This window comes from Amblyraja radiata, chromosome 15 (genome assembly GCF_010909765.2).
Source record: "Amblyraja radiata isolate CabotCenter1 chromosome 15, sAmbRad1.1.pri, whole genome shotgun sequence".
Classification (NCBI taxonomy): Eukaryota; Metazoa; Chordata; class Chondrichthyes; order Rajiformes; family Rajidae; genus Amblyraja; species Amblyraja radiata.
Window position 1 is genome coordinate 31,914,855 of NC_045970.1, and position 25,167 is coordinate 31,940,021.

Sequence of the window (25,167 nt, forward strand, 5' to 3'; positions counted from 1 at the left end):
AAAGAATAGGTGGCGATTCGAATCGGAACCCTTCTTCAGACAGCCTAATCGGAATTGAGTCTGAAGATGTGTCCCGTCCCGAAACATCAGCTATTTTTCTCCAGAGATGCTGCTTGACTCGCTGAGTTACTCCAGCTTTTTGTGTCTGTCTTCGGTTTAAACCAGCATGTGCAGTTCACTCCTTACACGGGTCTCTGTACAACATTGATTGGTAGCGTTCCGGACCCTGCTTCGGAAAGGCATCGATCGCTAGTCGGCGAGGACTCCGACCTGTATCTCTCAAAGAAGTACATGTGAAAAATTTCTCACGGACCATAAAAATGCGTAACCTTTCAGTAAAGTCCCTTTTAAAGTCCCTTTTAAAGATTATAGTTATTTTCTTGAATCTCATTAACATAACTCATGAATAAGTTGATGTCCATATGCGGATGCAAATCTTTATTTTTATTTTTTTTTTTAATTCAATCCCACAGAAGACAATTTTTACTCACCTTCTGTCCCCTCTGTCCAGCTTCCGTGTTCACCGTTCGCAGGAGTTCCCACGGTACCCGCAAGAGTTATTACGGATATCGCACTGGCCACTACGTCCATATAATGTTGCAATGCTCAACCACAAGTGTACAAGTCAATCTTGGAGAAATTCAAACTTTCTTGAATTTTCTCCCGAGTGACCAAGATACACGATTACCTGCCGTTAGCGCTACGGTGGTCCACGGTGGTCCACGAATGCCGTACTGTTATCGCACGAGGTTCCCACGATGTTAAACTCTGGTTAACTCTTGCGTCAAGTCGCCCCGTGAAAAGGCCGCTTCATGGTTTAGTGTTTCAAGTGCTGGAATCAAACATCGTTTCTACTGAATTAACTGCATTGTGAAAGATTTTGTAAAACCTTAAGACTGGGAACAGATTGATGAAGCAGCATTGTGGTACATAATATGTATTTTTTGGCACATTTTTTGAAAGTCTCATCAGTGTTTTCAAAACCCAGTTGTTCTCTTTCCTCCCAGACTTTGCAAACTTTCTCCAGCCCCAATAACATTCTTTGGTCACCAGTGGCACCCAGGCCTTTAGTTGCCTTTCTTCTAAACGCTCAGTCTATGTGTGCCCCTTTTCACCTTAATCTCTTTAGGACCTATCTTTTTGACATCAAAAAATCTGATTTGTAATAAGTCCAAGTGTGTTTACAGAAAAAAGCAACTGCAGATGCTGGTTCACAGCATCTGAAGAAGTGCCCCAACCCGAAACATCACCAATCCATGTTGTTCACGGATTGATCAATCTGAAGAAGGGTCTCGACCCGACTCTTCTCTCCAGAGATGCTGCCTGCCCTGCTGAGTTACTCCAGCATTTTGTGTCTGCCAGCTATTTAAACCAGCATCTGCAGTTCTTTCCTACACTCTCTGAACCACATGTCTTTGGAATGTGACAGGAAACCAGACTTCCTGGAGGAAGCATGGATAACGTGCAAATTCCACTCAGACAGTATCCAAGGTCAGGATCGAAGCGGGGTCTCTGACACTGTGAGGCAGCAGCTCTACCAGCTGCACCACTGTGCCATCCAATCCTCTCCATCTTCAAATCTACCTAGTTTCAGCTCTTACCCTTTCTCTGTAGCTTCAACACTGCTTATTTTCTCTTTTGCACTCCCTGGTGTTGCTAAAAAAAGACAGAAAGTGCTGGAGTAACTCAGCAGACCAGTCAGCATATCTGAAGAACACAGATAAGCTGACTGAAGAAAGGTCCCGACCTGAAACATCACCAGGGATGACTCAATGGGCTGAAGGGCCTGTTTCCGCACTGCATCTCTAAACTAAACTTAAACTAAGTGCCCTCCATGGGAATGGCGCATCTATCTGGAAAGTGGGGTCATGGTACATGGTGGCACTGTGGCACAACAGTAGAGCTACTGCCTCACGGCACCAGAGACCTTGGTTCGATCAGGACTATGGGCGCTGTCTGTGTGGAGTTTGCACATTCTCTCTGTGACCATGTGGGTTTCCCCCATGTGCTCCAGTTTCCTCCCTCATTCCAAGGACATGCAGATGTGTAGGTTAATTGGCCTCTGTAACATTTCCCCCAGTGTGATACGGAAGTGGGATAACATAGAACTAGTGCGAAAGGGTGGTCGATGGTCGGTGTGGTATCGGTAGGCCGAAGGGCCTGTTTCCACACCTGCATCTCTAAATCTAAAAAACTCTAAAAAGACAATAGACAATAGACAATAGGTGCAGGAGTAGGCCATTTGGCCCTTCGAGCCAGCACCGCCATTCAATGTTATCATTGCTGATCATCCCCAATCAGTACCCCGTTCCTGCCTTCTTCCCGTATTAATAATAATAATACATTTTATTTTCGGGCGCCTTTCAAATCTCAAGGGCACCTTACAAAGATTAACAGAAGAGAAAAAAACATATAGTCGGAGAAAAATAAATAATAAGGACATCATCAATACACAAATTAAAGATAGAAATCGCTCCAAAGACACAAAATCAAAAAATCAAAAAAACACAATGTGAAGGGAGAGCAGCGACAGCTAAAGCGCGCCAGCGTCCACTCTCCCTTCCGACAGCCATCTTGGAAACAGACTAACAAAGTAACTTACACACAGAAAAATCATCCCCCCACAATGGATACCACTGGCCTGTATCTCCCTTTGATAGGAAAGGCATAGGGAGATACAGGCCTAATTCAGCGAGATGGAATTAGCATAGATAGGCAACATGGTCAGCATGGACGAGGTGGGCCAAAAGGGCTCATTTCTTTGTTGTATTAATTTACGATTCCATGTCTCCAAGAAAAAGCTGTTTCTCCCACCGTTGCCTTTGGGATTTCAATCTCCAGCATTTTAAACGGAAGTCTAACACATTGATGAAGCAATGTTTGAAGAAAAAGATTCTAGTTTCAGTTTGAAGTAATATTCTTGTTATCTCCCTTCATAATCTAGGTTTACATTTCTGCAGTCTTTTGCCATTCTTGCATCTCTCACCTGACTGTTATCTGTACTGAAAAGCTTTAGATGCCATGGTCTGTCTTCATAGTTACAGGAAACTGTGGCCCTGAAGGTCTAACTGCACAACATAGAGAGCTTAAACGTCTCTCTTGTTGCTTGGCAACCAGAACCCGAGGCAGTGCAGGCCTGGTCACCGCCAAGCACTGCAGCATCTGATCAGTACCTCCAGTGCTCTATATTCTACTGTTGGCCTTATGGGCTCAAGGTTCAGTGTGCCGAAGGGCCTGTTTCCGCGCTATATCACTAAAGTCTAACGAGTGAAAGGGAAAAATACACTCAGGACCTGAATTGACAATTGTAATCACAATCAGCCCCAGATTATCACCGCAGGAGTTCCCAATGGTAATGTCGTCGGCACAACCTTAGACATTTTATCAGTGATTACCTTCTATTGAAACATCAGCAATTGGACTATCCACCGTCGACTCCACAGAGTTCTGCTCTATCCAAATGCCATTATGCTAACACATTACAATAAATGTGTAGGAAGGAACTGCAGATGCTTTTTTATACCAAAGATAGACACAAAATGCAGAAGTAATTCACCGGGACAGGCAGCATCTCTGGAGAAAAGGAACAGGCGATGTTTCGAGTCGGAACCCTTCTTCAGACTGCTATTTTTTAAAAGTTGAGGGAACGGGGGCCTGGAAATCAAACGTTATTAAAGAATCGAAGGGCATGTGAGGTGCCAGTCTGAAGAAGGGTTTCGACCCGAAACGTCATCTATTCCTTTTCTCCAGAGATGCTGCCTGACCCACTAAGTTACTCCAACATTTTTTGTCTACATTACAATAATCGGCAGATAAAATCCATGTCAAATAGGTACTAACGTGAACATATCCACCAAGGAAGGCTTCAATCATTATTCCCCTGGATGACAATGCTACCACGACACAAAGCTCCCTATTATGGGGGATTTGAACTGTACAAAAGTTGTTTCTGAAATAAGGCACAAAGTATGAGCTCAAACTGCACTTCATTGAACTTGATACTGAATAATTACTTTGCCATTGGTTCCAGTGAGCTAAAGAGAAGACGCCAAAAGACACCAATTGAAGAACTGATTACGAAAACCCCCTTGGGCAACACTAATCGACACGTGATTATGTATTTTAGAAATAATATAGCTGTGACACACCATGGAAGGCACCAGGAATAGTTTAGGTTAATTTAGTTTAGTTTAGTTTAGTTTATTTTAGTTTACTTTAGTTTAGTTTAGTGACAAACTAAACTAGTTTAGAGACAATATTCCCATTAATCCCCCTCACACTGCTATGGTTTCTCACAATCACCATCAAGCTGTCTGCTGAGACCTGAATTCAGTGCAACGACTTAAATTTTGCATCAGATGTTAGTTTGGAAACTTTCAGTGGAAGATTTAAGAGTCAAGTCAAGAGAGTTTATTGTCATGTGACCCAGATAGGACAATGAAATTCTTGCTTGCTGCAGCACGACAGAATATTTTAGGCATAAATACAGATCAGATCAGATCAGTGTGACCATATACCATAGAATATATATATATACACACACATAAATACACAGATAAAGTGCAATAGGCTGTTATAGTCCATAGTTTGTTTGAAGTTGTGTTTAATAGTCTGACGACTGTGGGGAAGAGCTGTTCCTGAACCTGGATGGTGCAGATTTCAGGCTCCTGTACCTTCTACATGATGGCAGCGGAGAGATGAGTGTGTGGCCAGGATGGTGTGGGTCCTTGATGATGTTGGCAGCCTTTTTGAGGCAGCGCCTGCGATAGATCCCCTCGATGGTAGGGAGGGTCAGAGACGATGATGGACTGGGCAGTGTTTACAACTTTTTGCAGCCTTTTCCGTTCCTGGACACTCAGGTTGCCGTACAAAGCCACGATGCAACTGGTCAGCATGCTCTCTACTGTGCACCTGTAGAAGTTCGAGAGAGTCCTCCTTGACATACCGACTCTCCGTAATCTTCTCAGGAAGTAGAGGCGCTGATGTGCTTTCTTTATGATTGCATCAGTGTTCTCGGACCAGGAGAGATCTTCAGAAATATGCACGCCCAAGAATTTGAAGTTCTTGACCCTTTCCACCATCGACCCGTTGGTAACCAGCTTGGAGGGAATGATGGTATTGAATGCCGAGCTGTAGGTAATGAATAGCAGCCTGACATATGAGTTTTTGTTGTCCAAGTGGTCCGGAGTGGAGTGGAGAGCCAGTGAGATCGCATCCACCGTTGATCTGTTGTGGCGGTAAGCGAACTGCAGTGGGTCCAGGTTTTTGTCGAGGTATGAGTTGATTTGCGCCATGATCAGCCTCTCAAAGCACTTCATCACCACAGACATTAGTGCCACTGGTCGATAGTCATTGAGGCACGTCATCTTGCTCTTCTTGGGCACAGGTATTATTAATGCCCATTTAAAGCAGGTGGGAACCTCAGACCTCAAAGGTGAGAGGTTGAAAATGTCCGTAAAAACTCCAGCCAGTTGGTCCGCACAAGTTTTTAAAACACGCCCGGGTATACCATCAGGTCCAGGCGCTTTCCGAGGGTTATGATGTTAATTTGTTCCTGCTCAGTCCAAAGGTGTGATACATAGTTTGAGGAAGCACTATACTGATGATAATTCTGCACAAAACACTTTTACCATGTCCTGCTGTTATGAAATAGCTACTGCCTGTTAGATGCTTTGGGCTAACAGGTTTTTCTAAGTGATACTCAAGACATTTGCAGTGATATCCTAAATGTTCCAATGAATTGTAAAACTTATTTGTTTAATCAATGCATCACAGCTTTATGCTCATTGTGCACCAACGTACCTGATTAATCAATTTCACATTGATATTCACATGATAAAGTTACCTAATAGAAACAAGGAACTGCAAATGCTGGTTAATACACAAAAGGACACAAAGTGCTGGAGTAACTCAGCGGGTCCAGCATATTTTGGGTTGCGACCCTTCTTCAGACTCAAAATAAATTTACCTAATTGTGTAAGAAACTCAAGCCTTGGTAATATCCCTCCCACCACCAGATATTCTCAATATGTTTAGCAATAATTACATAAAATTCCCTTGTCAATTCGTTAACTACTTTGTAAAAAATGAATATATAAGCTAATCGTGTTACATGGTTTACTAATTTAAAAAAAAATACAATTATACCATCTATAATTAATGCCAGCAAAATATTATGACATGATAATCTAATTGCAAACTTCAAACCTGTGATACAAATGGAGTGAAATTCCTATTACATAAATAGAATGAATTTAATTTTAATATGAAAGCACAGCTTTAGGGTGTATTAAAACTAATACAGAGATGAGTGGTCCTACAGTGAGGAATCTACAATGATACTGCTGAACTGGTTAAATCACTACTTAATCAACTTAAGTAATATAGAGAGGCCTGTGGAGTGTGCTGCATCAGGAGAAGACTCCATCTGCACTTCACGCTGCCTCATAAGTTCACATGTTATAGGAGCAGAGTTAGGCCATTTGGCCCATCAAGTCTACTCCTCCATTCAATCATGGTTGATCTACATATTCCTCTCAACCCCATTCTCCCGCCTTCTCCCCATAACCCCTGACACCCATACTAATCAAGAATCTGTCAATCTCCGCCTTAATAATACCCAATGACTTGACCTCCACAGCCTTCTGTGGCAATGAATTCCACAGATTCACCACCCTCTAACTAAAGGAATTCCTGCGTATTTCCTTTCTAAAGGTATGTCCTTTAATTCTGAGGCTATCGCCTCTGGTCCTAGACTCTCCCACTAGTGGAATCATCCTCACACATCCACACTATCCAGGTTTTTCAATAACTGGCTGGCAAGGCATTAACTGGCAAGGCCACAGCATCATCCAGAGCCAATCTCACCCCGGTCAGTCCCTCTTCTCCCCTCTTCCATCAGGCAAGAGCTACAGAAGTGTAAAAACGCACACCTCCAGATGCAGGGACTGCTGTTATCAGGCAGCTGAACAGTTCACTCATCACCTAGAGTGCAGTACTCTCCTCCCATGACCCTCATTGGAGACCATTGAACTATCTTCAGACTTTATCGAACTTTATCTTGCACTAAATGGTGTACCCTTTACCCTTCATCTGTGCACTGTGGACGGCTTGATTGTAATCTGTAACGTGGGAAGCGGCTGTAAAAGGACAGCGCCACTGGGGGGGGGGGGGGGAGAGAGTTCCTTACACAGTGTGTGGGGAGTCTGGCCATGGGTGAAGTTGCGGGAGGGCAGGAGAGTTGAGTAAGAGGGGGTCGGGGATCATGCCAGAGCAACCAGCTCAAGAGTGGGTTAGCGGGCGATGGATAACAGGACAGCGGGCGGTGGAGCTTACTCCATGTGTCAGTGCGAGTAACCTCAATTGGTCCCTTGTTTGCGCTGACACAGGAGTGTCCACTGCCCGCTGTCCTGTTATCCATCGCCCGCTGACCCACTCCGCTCTATGATTTTTGCTCTTGAGCTGGTCCCCTCACTGTTCAGACGGAGAGCACTGCCAGAGGTGAGCGGGCCAGTAGAAGGCGCTGAGGTCCGGCAGCCACTGGCAGCCACCCGAGCTACTTCCCTCCCCGGCCACAATGCTGTGGCTCCGCGCCCCGAGCGCTGCGGCAGCGGTAAGTGAGTGAGGTGCTGGCATGATCCCCGACCCCCTCCTTCTCAATGCTCCTGCCCTCCCGGCAACTTTACACCTGGCCAGACTCACCACGCGCTGTGAAAGGAACTCTCCCCCCAATTGGTCCCTTGAACAAGTATTGTCATTCAATAAGATCACAACTGATTCAACGTCCCGGTATGCTCCCGTTTTTCCCACCATCTCTCCACCTGCCGTCACCCCCTACCCCCCACTCATTCAGTAATTCCGAATGAAGGAGATTTGGGAGCCTTGGGCAAATTTATTTTTACGGAGAGGAGAACAATTTGCGCATGCATGGTTTAAGATTTTTTTTTAAGCCGACTGACTGCCTATCCTGAGTAATTACTCACAACACATGCCTGGCATGCAGGTACAGCAGGCAGTGAAGAAAGCTAATGGTATGCTGGCCTTCATAGTGAAAGGATTTGAGTATAGGAGCAAGGAGGTCCTACTGCAATTGTACAGGGCCCTGATGAGACTGCACCTGGAGTATTGTGTGCAGTTTTGGTCTCCTAATTTGAGGAAGGACATTATTGCTATTGAGGGAGTGCAGCATTGGTTCAGCAGGTTAATTCCCAGGATGGCGGGACTGATATGTGATGAAAGAATGGATTGACTGGGTTTATATTAACTGGAATTTAAAAGGCTGAGAGGGGATCTTATAGAAACTAATTAAATTCTTATGGGATTGGACAGGCTGGAAAAATGTTCCCGATGTTGGGGGAGTCCAGAACCAGGGGTCACAGTTTAAGAATAAGGGGTAGGCCATTTAGGACTGAGAAGAGGAAAAACGTTTTCAGCCAGTTGTGAATCTGTGGAATTCTCTACCACAGAAGGCTGTGGAAGCCAATTCACTGGATGTATTCAAGAGAGAGTTAGATATAGCTCCTAAGGCTAATGGAATCAAGGGATATGGGGAGAAAGCAGGAACAGGATACTGACCTGGATGATCAGTCATGATCATATTGAATGGCGGTGCTGGCTCGAAGGGCCGGATCGCCTACTCCTGCATCTATTTTCTATGTTTCTATGTTTCTAAACTTGGATTGTTTTCTCTGGAATGCTGGAGGTTAAGGGGAGACCTGATAGACGTATGCAAAATCATGAGTGGCTTAGATAGGGTAGACAGTCAGAACCTTTTTCCTAGGGTGGAAATATCAAAGACTAGAGCGCATAGCTTAAGGGACAAAGATTAAAGGTGATGTGTGAGGCAAGTTTTTTACAGAGGATGATTGGTGGTGGTGGTGGTGGCAGATACAATGGTGGCATTTATGAGGCTTTTGGATAGGGACATGGATATGCAGGAAATGAAGGGGAATGGATCACAAGCAGGCAGGTGAGATTAATTTATCTTGGCATAATGTACAACACAGACATTGTGGGCCAAAGGGCTTATTCCTGTGCTGCACCATTCTATCTTTTAAAGCATGTCATTCACCATATAAACTGCGAGACATTCAAACAGGAGATAAAGTCGGCATCATTAATAAATGTTTACAAATAAAGCCAGCCATAAGCCCTTTGACTGGTTTATACGGAAATATTGATGCCAATTAAGTTTCAGGTCATCAAATTCGTTTGACCAATAATGTTCAGTTAAATTTAATTGATCGATTACCCTCCTGAATGGAAGTGCAAAGGGATGAAATTAAGATTATTGGTAAATTTAAATCAAAGAAAGGCACAGAAGGTTGGAGGTGAGAAAGGTTAAGGTCATGTGTTCAACTCTTAACAGTGGTCAGCATGGGCACGTTGAGCTGAAGGGCCGTTTCTGTGCTGCATCGTTCCATGACCCCAATTCTGCAGGCAATGCAGTTTACTTATGGATGGATCATAAACCTGTACTGTGGCCTAAAACTCTTGGTGTAAATAGATTTCAAAGCATTTTGTTCTTCAGACTGCATGAGAGGAAATTGAACAGAGGTTCCAAAGGCAAGTCAGTAGCAGATGATAAGGAATGTCTCTAGATTTTAGACTTTGAGATACAGCACAGAAACAGGCCGTTCGGCCCATCGAGTCCGCGCCGACCAGCGACCACCCTGAACACTAGCACTATCCTACACACTAGAGACAATTAAAAAATTTCCTACAAACCTGTACATCTTTGGAGTGTGGGAGGAAACTGGAGCACCCGGAGAAAACCCACATGGTCACAGGGAGATTGTGCAAACTCCATGCATTGATTAGATGGGGAACCAAACATTGGGTTGATCAACACAAACTGTATGTATGGTGTGTGAAATGTGGTTTGTAAATTAAGTCAATTTGATGTACAGGCACTTCCCGACTTACATAAGGGTTACGTTACGTGAAGCCTTGCGTAGGTCAGATTTTGTGTAAGTCGAAATCACCACCCCGTCCCTTGCCCCAAATAATTCACTAAGTCTAAAGAAGGCTCTTGACCTGAAACGTCACCTATCCATGTTCTCCAGAGATGCTGCCTAGCCCGCTGAGTTACTGCAGCACTCTGTGTCTGCCACTAAGAGTAACTTTCTCAGCAGTACTTGGCTGCATCGGGGGAACCATATGCGGCGCACGGCCTTCTGGGTAAGGAGCACCGCCAATGTCTGTTTGTTTCCGATGTAAACGTGAGTGATCGTACAGTGGAAATTACACTGTGCCAGCATTTTTTACATAAGTGCCAGTTTACGTAAATCACCCATTGCATAAGACAAGGAGTGCCTGTAAATGCATCCTTGTACTAGATTTTCCATTGTACCAGCCCAGTTTTCTTTCTCCCTCCTTTGCCCAATACTTTCACCCTTCTCCACTAGTAGCCTGAGGAAGGGTCCCGACCCAAAACGTCAGCCATCCTTTTTCTCCAGAGATGCTGCTGGACCCGCTGAGTTACTCCAGCACGTTTTGTCTATGTTCGGTATAAACCAACATCTGCAGTTCCTTTTTCCCCCACTAGTTTACTTCAATTTACTGCAGGGGCGTGAATGTCCAATATCTGATCTCTTAAAAGACTAATGTCGAAGGCAAAAGAAAATTAGAGTAAGTCTTTAAATGATAATACTGCACAGTAAATTTTCATCCCAGCAAGCAAATTTAAGAAGACGACATAGGTAGCAATAATGCAGAAAACCTTTAAAGGTGCCTCCAACTGCTTATCTCGAGTTTCCTGAATAACAAAGCAATTGAAATTCTTGAGGAACAAGTTAGCTGTACTTCCCCAGCAATTTTGTGTACCTTCGATATTCCAGCATCTGCAGTTCCTTTTTGAACACTAGCTGTACTTAGATGCAGGTCCTGATGAGATGTAGCTCTAGAGAAACATAGTACAGCCTCTAATGTATTTCCCCCAATACACTGATCTCTACTCACTGAAGATGCTGTCACTGAAAACACTTTGCACTGATCTTTCTCAGCAACAGAACTGAATTTGACATCTGCTTCAAAGCTCCTGTGGTGTTAACCTCCTGGTATTTAATTAGATATACTGAGTTCCACAACTAAACTAAACACAGTGTCTCCTATTGGCATTACTTTAATACTTCCACACAATCTATTTTCCCTATTGCAAGCATTCATTACCCAATTTTAGCTGTAAACAAGTCCTTTAATATGTTTAAGAAGGAACTGCAGATGCTGGAAAATCGAAGGTAGACAAAAATGCTGGAGAAACTCAGCGGGTGGGGCAGCATCTATGGAGCGAAGGAAATAGGCAAAGTTTCGGGCCGAAACCCTGAAGAAGGGTTTCGGCACGAAACATTGCCTATTTCCTTCGCTCCATAGATGTTGCCTCACCCGCTGAGTTTCTCCAGCATTTTTGTCTTCCTTCTTTAATATGTTGCTGAGCTGTCTCTATGATCCACACAGCAGTTAAATTCATTCAATTCATATCGCAATTAGGTGGAAGAACAATGCTTTGCCTGTTTAAGTAGAAAATCACCTTAATACAGTAGGTGCCTTTGGCTCTTTCTAGCCATGAACCAGAAGATTTCAATATCCCACTATTGAGGATTGCACTATTATCTGGTTTAACGTTGAGGAGGTCAGCACCTTTTTCCCAGGGTGATTCAGCTGTTATCAGGCAACTGAACCATCTTATCGACAACTAGAGAGTCAACAATCAAGTGTGTTTTATTGTCATATGTCAGAGAGAACAATGAAATTCTTACTTGCAGCAAAAATAATGTTTTGCCAACTAGAGAGTGGTCCTGAGCTACTATCTCCCTCATTAGAGACCCTCAGATTATCTTTAATCAGAGTTTACTGGACTTTATCTTGCACTAAACGTTATTCCCTTTATTATATATCTGTACACTGTTGTACACTCAATTGTAATCATGTATTGTTTTTCCACAGACTGGTTAGCATGCTACAATAGCTTTTCACAGTACCTCGGCACATGTGACAATAGACTAAACTAATCTAATTTAAAATAAACTAAGCTATCAAAGACTAGAAGGCATAGGTTTAAGGTGCGAGGGTCAAAATGTACAGGAAATGGGCTGGGCAATTTTTTTACACAGAGAGGCAGATATGATAGTGGCATTCAAGAGGCTTTTAGATAGGCACATGGATATGCAGGAAATGGAGGGATATGGACTATGTGCAGGCATATGAGACTAGCTCATAGCATTATGTTCAGCACAGACATTGTGGACCGAAGGGCCTGTTCCTGTGCTGTACTTGTCTCTGTTCTATGTTCTAAGTAAAACACTTTCACATATGCTATCTACCATTTGAGGTGGCAGGGTATATTTTGAAGAAAGTCAGTGTTGTCATCCATATTTATCTATCAAACAGCTCCTCCAGGACACACAATGCTGTACACATGTGTGCTGCTTTTTTACCAAACTAAATAATGCTAACACATGACTGCAAAGTACTTCGGGGAGCTAGATGTTTTGAAAAGCATTATGCAAAACAACATTTTTTTTCTGCTGCACAGAAAAATCACATTCTCAGCCTGGATTGGTAGGCAGTAACATCCTATAACTAACAATAGCTGGAGAAATAATTCATCCGTGAATTGGACTTGAATTATAACAACATTTTAAAGCATGTTTTTAACATCAAATAAATAAGTTTTCTTCACATTATACCCCATACCCTACATCCAGCGACAGGTCCCAGAATATAAGGGGTGGCACAGTGATGCAGCGGTAGAGCTGCTGCCTTACAGCTCCAGAGACCTGGGTTCAATCCTGTCCTCGGGTGCTGTCTTTGTGGAGTTTGCACGTTCTTCCTGTGTCCACGTGGGCTTCCTCCGGGTGCTCCGGTTTCCTCCCACATTCTAAAGACATGCAGGTTTGTAAGTTAATTGGATTTTGCAGATTGCCCCGAGTGTGTAGGATGTGAAACTGGGATAACATAGAACCAGTGTACAGGTAGACTGAAGAAGGGCCTCAACCCGAAACGTCACCCATTCCTTCTCTCCAAGATGCCTCTTGTCCTCCCTAGAAGTTGCCCCGAAAATGCGGCGCCTAGGCTGGGTGAGGCAGCTGATCTCGACCTCACCGGGATCTCCGCGCCGATTGGCGGGTCACATTTACCCCCTGCGGCCTGGGCTCTGGAACTCCGGCCTGGCCGGAGCCGGCAAATCCGTCCCAGAGCCGACGTCCGAAGCTGACTTTGCCAGACGACATCTCAGTCCCTCGACTGCCTGAGCAGACTGTTCTGGCACAGTTGAGTTCCTCTCTGAGGCCGTGATCTATGTTGGTCTGGCAAAACGGATAATCCATGAAGACCCTGGAACCAAGGGTGCCAGAAAAATCCTGTACCTGTGGACCTGTACTTAGATACTCTAACAATAACGTATCATTTGAACCATGGAAATGTGAATGGTTGGTATAAGCCGTATCAGGTACAGTTGTTACACACTATGAACATCCAGCAACATTGTTGCATCACAGGGGTGATGTGCTCAGCTCTCAATCATTGCCCTCTGTGAAGGATGACCGAATGATGCAAAAGGAAGTCAAAATCTAAAAAAAAACAGGGGAGAACTCAATAGAAATTGATTTTGTACTCCTAAAGGTTAACAAAGAATCAACCTTTGAGCAACCTGACTATAATTTTGCTTCATCAGAATTTATTCATGATAACTGCCTCAAGCAATCCAGTAAATCATTGAAAATACTGTTAAGTGGTTGTAAATGTTTGTTAATGGGCAGCCACAATGCACCTAATTCTGATGTATGTGATGAGGTTTGTTTAAAATGAATGCACTCTACGGGTGCAATAAAGTTAAAATCATTATCCCAGATGAAATATTATTGTTAGCGCAACCAAATATCGAATGTGCTTCATTTTAAGTGGGTTTTAAATAATTCTACAGCATTGGTAAGGTTAAAAAAAAGCCTTAATATTTAAACCAATGCTAAACAGTTTGGCATTAAACATGTCTTTTATTGGAAATGTCAGAGTTTTCCAATACTGAGCAGTTTGGCTAGTAAAGTAGAGTTTAGTAGACTAAGAAAGGACCTCATCAAAACATGCAAAATTCTTGAAGGACTTGACAGGCTGGATGTGAGTGGATGTTTCCCCTGGTGGGACTAGAACCAGAGGGCACGTTCAGAATAAGGAATGGAACGTGTAGAATTAAAGTGCGGGAAAAAAATGTCTTTACTCCTACATGGCATGATTAGCAAGTTTGCAGATGACATTAAAGTGGGTGATATAGCGGATAGCAAAGATGGTGGTCAAAATTGCAGCAGGATCCTGATGGGTTGGGCAGGTGGGCTGATGAATGGTGGATGGAATTTGCAGAGAAATATGAGATGTTGCATTTTTGGAAGTCTAACATGGGCAGGACCTACACAGTGAATGGCAGGGCTCTGGGGAGTGTTGTAGAGCAGAGGGATCTAGGAGTGTAGGTACATTGTTCCCAGAAAGTGGCATCACAGTGCCTTCATCAGTCCTAAGGCGCTGTGACGCCACTGTGCCTTTCTAGTTCTAAGAACTAGTACTTAATACAGAAGTTGGGATGTCATGTTTCAGTTATATACAATATTGGTGAGGCCACATTCAGAGTATTGTGATCATTTTTGGTCACCATGTGATAGGAAATATGTTGTCAAGCTGGAAAGGGTGCAGAGGATTTGTGAGGAAGTTGTCAGGACTTGAAGGCCTGAGCAATAGGGAGAGGTTGAGCAGGCTAGGGCTTTTCCTTGGCGTGCAGGAGGATGAAGGGTACTTTTGTAGAGGTGTAAAAATCATGGGAGGAATAGATTTGCCCAGTGTAATGGGCCTGTCTCACTTAGGCAATTTTTCAGGCGACTGCCGGCGACTGTCACATACACATACACACACATCGCTTCCTTCACCAGCCAGTTATGCAGGCGGGGGACAGGGCAAGCGGAGGGAGCCCTGTCTGAGTGAAATTCACACGTCGCAAAGCCAATGTGATACAGACACACACTGCGATGAATAGGAAGGTTGGCGCTGTAATTAAGACAGTGAAAGCACAGTGTACGGGAAGGGTCACGTAAGTGCTTTAAAAGAGGGGTGGGGGAAGGGGGGGAGAGGGTGGGGGGAGAGGGGGGAGAAGGAATGGAGACAACTTTTAAGAAGCCAGCGATACACAGCTGTGAAGCTCGGTGGACATTTAACATTACCGGTCGGTTATCCTTGGTTCTGAAAACTACTGCTTACGTTTTTTTTTCCCAATGAGCCAATGAAATTCACCAGTCAGCACCGGCTACAACCTACGAGAGCCTTCGACCTCCTGGCAACCCACTACCACCTCACCTACGGCACGAGAATTCATGGTACTCCCCATGGCGGCTTCCTTTTGGTCGCTGCTAATTTTTCAAAATGTTGAAAAATTTGCGATGACCATAATGAGGCCACGACTGGTTCCCAGAATGCAGGAACTCCTCACGACCATGAAGGTGATTACCCAGCAACCACCCGCGAACATGTGGCGACCGCCTAGTCTCCTGCAGTCATCTAAAAAGTCGCCTAAGTGGGTCAGGCCCATTAGGGAATTGAGAACCAGAGGACATAGGTTCAAGGTAAGGGGGGAAAGATTTTATAGAAACCTGAGGAGCACTTTTATGCACAATGGGTGGTGGATGTATGGAACGAGCAGCCAGAGGAGATAGTTGAGGCAGGTACTATTTCAATGTTTAAGAAACATTTAGACATGTACATGGATAGAATAGGTTTAGAGGGACATGGACCAAATGCAGGCAGATGGGACTAGTGTTGGTTGACGTGGGCAAGTTGGCCTGAGGGGCCTGTTTCCATGCTGTATGACTATGGCTATCTGACTACATTCCCTTTTTTATTAAATGGTGGAGTATGTCCTTCCAGCGCATAGATGATAAGATCATAAGTGATAGGAGAAGCATCATGTCTGCTCCGCCATTCCAATCATGGCTGATCTATCACTCCCTCCTAACCCCATTCTCCTGCCTTATTCCCATAACCTCTGACACCCGTACTAATCAAGAATCTATCTATCTATCTCTGCCTTAAATGACTACCTCCACAGCCTTCTGAGGCAAAGGATTCCACAGATTCACCATCCTCTGACTAAAGAAATTCCTTCTCATCTCCTTAAAATAATGTCCTTTAATTCCGAGGTTATGACCTCTAGTCCTAGACTCTCCCACAAGTGGAAACATTCTTTCCACATCCACTCTATCCAAGGTTTGCACTATTCTGTACATTTCAATGAGGTCCCCCCTCATTCTTCTAAACTCCTGCGAGTACAGGCCTAGTGCCGACAAACGCTCGGCATAGGTTGGATTTGTTTTCATTCATCCGTGAGGATCGGTACAATTAGTGTTGCTGCTCACAGTTCCAATGGCCTGGGTTCGATCCCTGCCTTGGGTCTTGTCTGTGCCACATTTGTGCATTCTCTTCATCACAGTGGGGACACAGTTCTCCCCGTGACCTGCGTGGGTTTTCTCCAAAGACATACAGGTTTGTAGGTTAATTGGCTTGGTAAATGTAAAAACTGTCCCTAGTGGGTCTGTAGGATAGTGTTAATGTGTGGGGATCGCTGGTCGGTGCAGACCCAATGGGCCGAAGGACCTGTTTCCACGCTGTATCTCTAAACTAAAGATGTCACATTTAATTCCCTCGTCTATAAAATCACGATAAAAATAAGCCGAAGTCAGCATGGCTTTGTGAAGGGGAGGTCTTGCTTGACAAGTTTGCTGGAATTCTTTGAAGAAGTAAATAGCAGGGCAGACAAAGAAGATTCAGTTTACTTAGATTTGTTGAGGTGCCACACGTTAGGCTGCGTAGGAAGATGAATGCCCACGGTATCAAAGGGCAGATACCAGCATAGATAGTAGGTAGGCTGGATGGTAGAAGACAAAGAGTGGCAATAAAGAGGGCTTTTTCTGGTTGGCTGCCAGTGACTAGTGGAGTTCCATTAGGGGCAGTGCTGGGGCTGCTATTCTTCACATTGTATATTAATGATTTGGACGAGGGGATTGAAGGCTTTGTGGCCAAATTTGTGGATGATACGAAAATAGTTGGAAGGGCAAGTAGTGAAGAGAAAGCAGGGACTCTGCAGAAGGACTTGGACAGGTTGGGAGTGTGGGCAGAGAAGTGGCAGAAGGAATATAATGTAGCAAAGTGTGGAGTCATGCATTTCGGTAGTATGAATAAAGGTGTTGACTATTTTCTAAACAGGGAGAGAATCCAGAAATCAGAGGTGCATAGGGACTTGGGAGTGCTAGTGCAGGATTCCCAAAATGTTAATCTGCAAGTTGAAACCATAGTAAATAAAGCAAACTTAATGCTAGCATTTATTTCAAGAGGGCTTGTATACAAAAACAAGGATGTAATACTGAGGCTCTATCAGGCACTAGTAAGGCCGCATTTGGAATATTGTGAGCAATTTTGGGCACCATATCTGGGGAAGGATATGCTGGCTCTGGAGAGGGTCCAGAGAGGTTTACAAGAATTATCTCAGGAATGAGTAGGTTAACCTATGATGAGCGTGTGTCGGCACAGGTCCTGTACTCGCTGGAGTTTAGAACAATGAGGGGGGACCCTCTTTGAACCATACAGAAAAGTGAAAGGCTTGGATAGAGTGGATGTGGAGAGGATGTTTCTACTAGTGGTAGCGTCTAGGATTAAAGGTCATAGCCTCAGAATTAAAGGACATTCTTTTAGAAAGGAGATGAGGAGAAATTTCTTTAGTCAGATGGTGGTGAATCTGGAATTCACAGAAGGCTGTAGAGACCAAGTCAGTGGATATTTTTAAGGCAGAGATAGGTTTTTGATTACTACAGGTGTCAGAGGTTATGGGGAGAAGGCAGGAGAATTGTGTTAGGAGGGAGGGATAGATCAGCCTTAATTGAATGGCGGAGTAGACTTGATAGGCTGAAGGGCCTAATTCTACTCCTATTCACTTATGACCTTATGATATCAGTTATCCATGTTCTCCGGAGATGCTGTCTGATCCACTGAGTTTTAGCTCTTAGGGTTAATGGAATCAAGGGATATGGTTAGGAATGAGGGAAAAGATTTTGGATCATCAGCCATGATCATCCACTACATCTAGATGCAGTCTGAAGAAGTGTCCCAAACCTAAAATGTCGCTTATCCATGTCCTCTAGAAATGCTGCCTGACCCGCTGAGTTACTGCAGTGCATTGTGTTCTATTCATGCGCACCTCAGACATAGTCTTCAGTTAGAACAGTGGCGCAGTGGTAGAGTCGCTGCATTACAGCACCAGAGACCCAGGTTCGATCCCGACTACTGGTGCTGTCTGCACGGAGATTTTTTACATTCGCTCCGTGACTGCATGTGTTTTCTCCGGGTGTTCCTGTTTCCTCCCACACTCCAAAAGACATACAGGTTGGTAAGTTAATTGGCTTCGGTAATATTGTAAAACATTGTCCCTATTGTGCAGGATAGTGTTAGTGTATGGGATGATCGCTGGTCGGCACCAACTTGGTGGGCTGAAGGGCCTGTTTACACACCGTATCTCTAAAGTCTAAAGTCTAAAGTCTAAAGTCTAAAGAGTTGATCTGACAGTTCATACATAGTTTCCGGATGGGGAACACAGAGAGAGTTAGAGAGAGTTAGATTTAGTTCTTAGCGCTAACAGAATCAAGGGATATGGTTAGGAATGGGGGAAAAGATTTTGGATCATCAGCCATGATCATATTGAATGGCGGTGCTGGCTCGAAGGGGCGAATGGCCTACTCCTGCACCTATTTTCTATGTTTCTAACACTTGGATTATCTTCTTTAACACACAGGCCAGCACATGCTTACTGATGATGTTTGTAACGCCAGTGGTGTAATAATTGATGATGTCCACTGAGCCTTTCAATATGCACCAGTCCACCGACTCAAAGTGGTCATGTAGGATCTCAGCTGTTTCCTCAGGCTTTCTGTACCAGATCCTCCCGCTTCAGTTTCTGCTTGTAAGCAGGGAGCTTACATTAAGCAAGGAGCTTAAATTCCAATCACAGCAAATCTCCTCTTGTTTGCTCACAATTTTCTCTCAAAGGTTAGTTTATTTTCTGAAAAGGCTGTTAATCAGAATTTGTTGAGCTGCACACGATGAAGGTTTATTGTCAGTCTCTCCAATGCTTGCAGATTCATCGGAAACAGCTAGATAGTTTGTATTCATGAAAAGGCTAACAGATTTCAGTGAATATGCAGCGATTCCCCATGTTTATTAATGTGTGTGATTAGTGGAGTGTACAGATTTGACTGCGAAATTGAAATATGAATGCTGGCAAGAGCAGTCAACTGAATCCCAGAGTGTGGAGCCAATTAATAGCAACAAATACAACCTTTTCTACAAAGCACTCACATAATTAGCCTTGCGCACTCACAGAATTATGAGCCACGGTTAATTTCCGCACAAGGGTGACAGCGTTGTGTGCAAAATAAATTTGCTCCCTTCATTAATTCTGAGCAGCCTGTTGTAGGCAGCGACTGCCTTTGGGCCTGTGCCATTACATAGCTTGACAAAGCGCGGTGCTGGGTTGCATCATGCTGTGCACCGGCGGCCCAGGGTTCCAGCTGCAGTGTGCGAATCACTCTCTTGCCACACGCCCGGGTATCCCACCCATTCTACCGGGATGCATCACAGCATTGTTTGGGAACAGCTCCATCCAGACCACATGGAATTGCAGAGAATTGTGGACGCAGCCCAGACCATCACACAAACCAACCTCCCTTCCATCGACTCCATTTACACTTCACGCTGCCTCGGCGAGGCCACCAACATAATCAAGGACGAGTCGCACCCTGGCCACTCCCTCTTCTCCACTCTCCCATCAGGCAAAAGATAAGGAAGTGTGAAAACGCACACCTCCAGATTCAGGACCTGTTTCTTCCCAGCAGTTATCAGGCAACTGAACCATCCTACCAACAACTAGAGAGCGGTACTGAGTTACTATCTACCTTAATGGAGACCCTCGGACTCTCTTTGATCAGATTTTACTGAACTTTATCTAGCACTAAATATTATTCACGTTATTCCCTTTATCTTGTACACTGGATGGCTCGATTGTAATCACGTATTGTCTTTCCGCTGACTGGTTAGCACACAACAAAAGCTTTTCACAATACTTTGGTGCATGTGACAATAAACTAAACTCAATAAAGTAAACTCCTGCTCTGGCTCTGGTTCTGCTCGCACCCCTAGGGTGGAGTTCAGTCCTGCTGAGTTGAGAAGCCAGTTCCCCATAATGCCCAACCCCTGAGCTTTGCACCAGCTACTCCAGGAGATGTGATGCAGTTCCATTCAGTTGTGCAGACTGGAGACCCAGATTACCACAGGTTTCATATTTTCCCGTAGATTACTTAATCCTAATGTTTATTATTCATGCGTGTCATTTTCGGGTGGCACAGTGGCGCAGCTTGTAGAGCTGCTGCCTCACAATGTCAGAGACCTGAGTTCAATCCTGATCTCGCGTACTGTCTGTGTGGAGTTTGCATGTTCTCTGTGACCATTTTTCCTCTGAGTGCTCGGGTGCTCGGGATAGTTATATGGATGGGAAAGGAATGGAGGGTTATGGTCTGAGCGCAGGTATATGGGACTAGGGGAGATTATGTGTTCGGCACGGACTAGAAGGGTCGAGATGGCCTGTTTCTGTGCTGTAATTGTTATATGGTTATATGGTTATTATATGGTTTCCTCCAGCATCCCAGTGATGTCTGGGTTTGTAGGTTAATTGTTCGATCCTGACCTCGGGTGCCGAGTGTGTGGAGTTTGCACGTTCTCCATGTGTGACAACTGGGGTTTCCTCCGGGTGCTCCGATTTCCTCCCACATCCAAATGACCAGGACCATTGGCCTCTGTATCTTGCCCCATGGTGTAGGGAGTGCATGCAAAAGTGGGTTCGCTTAGGACTAGTGTGAACGGGAGCTTGATGGTTGATGTGACTCAGTGAGCTGAAGGGCTTGTTTCTATGCTCTATCTTTCAATCAATTAATAAACGCAGTTAAAAGTAAGGTTATATATCGTTAATATTTTCACATTTAAAAATTAATTAAGAGCTATGGCTGCTCATTCCATACATCCATCACCCTTTGTGGAAAAGGTTATCCCTCAGATTCCCCCTTCGCCTTAAACCTATGTCCTCTGGTTCTGGATGCCCCTACTCTGGACAAGAGACTCTATGTGTCTACCCAAAATATGCAAAAATAATTTCCCTTTGCAGTTGCGCATGTGACAAATAATGCACCATTAAAGTCTGAAGAAGGGTCCCGACCCGAAACGTCACCTATCCATGCTCTCCTGGGATGCTGCCTATCCCGCTGAGTTACTCCAGCTTTTTATATCTAACTCACAGATCCATATTTTGACCAAATCAAGTAACAAGTCTTTAGATGTCTGTGGGTTGGAAGGATAGGGGATATTTAATTCCTTCATTGGAAACAATCACACTGTAAACCAGCATTTAACAAACAGGATTTATGGCCTTGCTGTGTATGAAACAAAAAAATAATCCATCCTCCCCCAACCTTTATTTCTATTGCTGACTTTAACACGGCACAGTTTTTTTTTCCAAGGATTACTGAAAAATAATCACACGTTGCCTGTGAGATGTCACTTTTGATGAAAAATCAATATCGCTCTGCAGCATCTATGATGTATTCAATCTTCTCTCAGCGTGCCTGATATTTCCCGCTGCGGCGAGTTTCACAGAAGCGATAAATGGATGACAGGAAATGGGCAGAACAGATATAATGAAACGCAGTTAGTTAATCTAACTCACAAAAAATGTAAGTGGGATCTGATAAATGTACGGAGCTGGCCATTCTGCATCTGATTTGGACAATATAACATATGAAGCAGAAACTAATTTAGTTTAGTTTAGATATATAGCACGGAAGCAGACCCTTCGGCCCACCGAGTCCACGCCAGCCAGTGACCACCCGTACACTAGTTCTATCCCACACACTAAGGGCAATTTACAAAAGGCAATCAACCTACAAACCTGCAGGTCTTTGGAATGTGGGAGGTAACCAGAGAACCCGGAGAAAACCCAAGCGGTCACAGGTAGAACATACAAACTCCATATAGACAGCACCCGTGGTCAGGATCAAACCTGGGTCTCTGGCACTGTTATGCCCCTGTCCCACTTAGGAAACCTCTGGAGACTTTGTGCCCCACCCAAGGTTTCCGTGCGGTTGCCGGAGGTTTTTGTCAGTCTCCCTACCTGTTTCCACTACCCGCAACCTCCGGCAACCAGAGGTTTCCGTTCAGGTTTCCTAAGTGGGACAGGGGCATAATAATAATAATAATAATAATAATAATAATAATATTAATATATCTTTCATTGTCATTGCACGTCAGTGCAACGAGATTTAGTGTGCAGCTCCACTGATGTACAAGAAAGGTAAATAAATACAATACATAAATAAACAAGCTGAATTGATTGACGTGACCATCTGAGGGAGACTGTCCAAAGGGGGTGGGTGGGGGGGGCACTCATTAGGGCCGGTTCAGATCCGCTATAGCTCTTGGGATAAAACTGTTCCTGAGTCTGGAGGTTCGGGCGTAGAAGGCCTTGTAACGTCTGCCGGAGGGAAGTAGTTGAAACAGACCGTGGCAGGGGTGTGATGAGTCCTTATGGATGCTGAGGGCCTTCCTGAGGCACCGCGTGTGGTAGATGCCCTCCAAGGCTGGTAGCTCTGTCCCGATGATCCTCTGCGCTCTGTTGACGACGCGCTGAAGAGCTCTCCTCTCCATGCAACTCTACTGCTGTGCCACCGTGCTGCCCTAAAACATATATAAAACATAGAACAGTACAGCATAGGAACTATGTTGCCCAAATCTCATGGATTGTTGCTATCCATGTGCTGAAGATCCTTCCACATTGCTGCTGGACATGGATTTCGGAGATTTGGATCGAATCATGGTGCGGGAACAGTGATACAAGGACAAGCACAAGGAAGCCATAATGATCAGTGCTCATGTCCATGGCAGGCACACAGTTGCTGATCACCCAAAAACTAAATGAAAGTAAACATTCAGTCTAACTTTTCTCCTTTGACCAAAAGCACCAAAAACAGTTTAAACATTCATTAACTTACTGCCATTTCCTACATAAGTATACAATCATTGGATTCTGTAAACTATTCATTGAGCATCAGTTCAATACAGCTTTGATGATCTGGTTAAATTCTATCCAGCTGGAAGTATTTAATTTTTGCCTGTACTGTTAAGCTCTTGTTATGACACAAGCTCATCTCTGATGACCAAGTATCAATCACTATCAACCGTGTGTTACTGAAATTGATAAATCTGCTCCTTCATCTCCTTTGTGAATTGTTGCCATGGAGACTTTAATGTTAACAGCAACCACACTTGCCTTTTACATCTGTAATTGTCATTGACATTCCATCAATGTTATTGAAAGGATTCTGCTCATGTTTTTGAATATGTTCTTGTTATAGAGTCATAGAATCTTAGCATGAATACAGCATGAATACAGCATGAAAACAGGCCCTTTGGCCCAGCTTGTTCATGCCAAGCAAGATTCCCCATCTAAGCTGATCCCATTTACCCCAGTTTAGCCCATCCCTCCGAACCTTTCCTAATCATTTAGCTGTCCAAATGTATTTTCAATGTTGTTATTATGTACCTGCCTCAACTACCTCCTCTGGCCGCTTCTTCCGTATACCCACCACCCACTGCGTGAAGCCGTTGCCCCTCAGGTTCCTATTAAATCTTTCCCCTTTCATTTTAACCCTACGCGTTCTGGTTCTTGATTCCCCTACCCTGAGAGAAAGACTTTGTGCATTCAGCTTATTTATTCCTCGCATTATATAAACCTTTATAAAATCACCCCACAGTCTCCTGCACTCCATGGAATAAAGTCCTAGCCTGCCCGACCTCTCTCTCTATAGCTCAGGCCCTCTGGCGACATCCTCGTAAATTTTCTCTACACTCTTTCCAGCCTTAATGACATCCTTCCAATAGCAGGGTGAATAAATGGGTTAGTCTGGGACATAAACATGGGACCTCGCTCATACTAAGCCTTTTAACAATCGTACTTCGGTTCATAAAATAGCCACTTCCTATTGGACCAACTTTGTCTGTTATGCCAGACAAAATCTATACCATATCCAACTGTTCAATCATTCAGGTATCTCCTTTGGGTGCTTGTTGAAGCCAGTGCTAATCACCAGACTATAGCGCCTACCACTCCACCCCCATAACTGCCAAAAAAAAGATTTAAAATAAAACAAAATAATATTTTCCATTCATCAATTTTCTCTCAGTAAACTTGTGCCAGCATTCTAAAATTCCCAGAACTTCCCCAGCAGGTACAAATGAAACATAATATAATTCAAGAGAGGAAAGGGAGAGTGAAAACAGGCAATTATAGACCAGTTTGCTTGGCACATTTTGCTGACAAAATGCTGAGAAGCAATATAAGGAATGTTATTCAAGGCATTTAGAAATTCATAGGAAGAATTACTGCTGATGCCTGAAATCTGGAGTGAAAAATAGAAAAAGCTGGGAGGCACAGTGGCGCAGTGGTAGTGTAGCTGCCTCACAGTATCAGATAGCCGGATTTTATCCTGATTACGGCTGCGGTATGTACAGCGTTGGTACATTCTCCCTGTGACCACGTGGGCTTTCTCCAGGTGCTCCCACATTCCAAAGACGTGCAGGCTTGTAGGTTAATTGTCTTCTGTATATTGTCCCTAGTGTGTAGGGTGAGACTAGTGTACAGGTGCTTGTTAGTCGGCATGGACTCGGTGGGCCGAAGGGCCTGTTGCCATGCAGTATCTCTAAACTAAACTAAACACTAGGCCAAATAGGCAGTACCTCTGGGTATTGAAACCAAGTTAACATGCCAGGTTGAAGGCATTATTTTTCTTTTTACTGATGCCGCATTAATAGTGAGTATTTCTAACATTTTCTGTTTTTATTTCAGATATCCAGCACCTGCCTTTGTTTTTGCTTCGCAAATACTTTTTCAGGTTGGAAAGATGTTACCAATGATGAGAAGGCCACTTGGAAGTGCAATGGGGAGAGAATTCACCACTTACAGGGTGACAAATCTTTGGAATTGTCTACTCCAAAGAACTGTGGAGCCTCGGTTAAGATACCATCCATAATTGAGATAGATATATA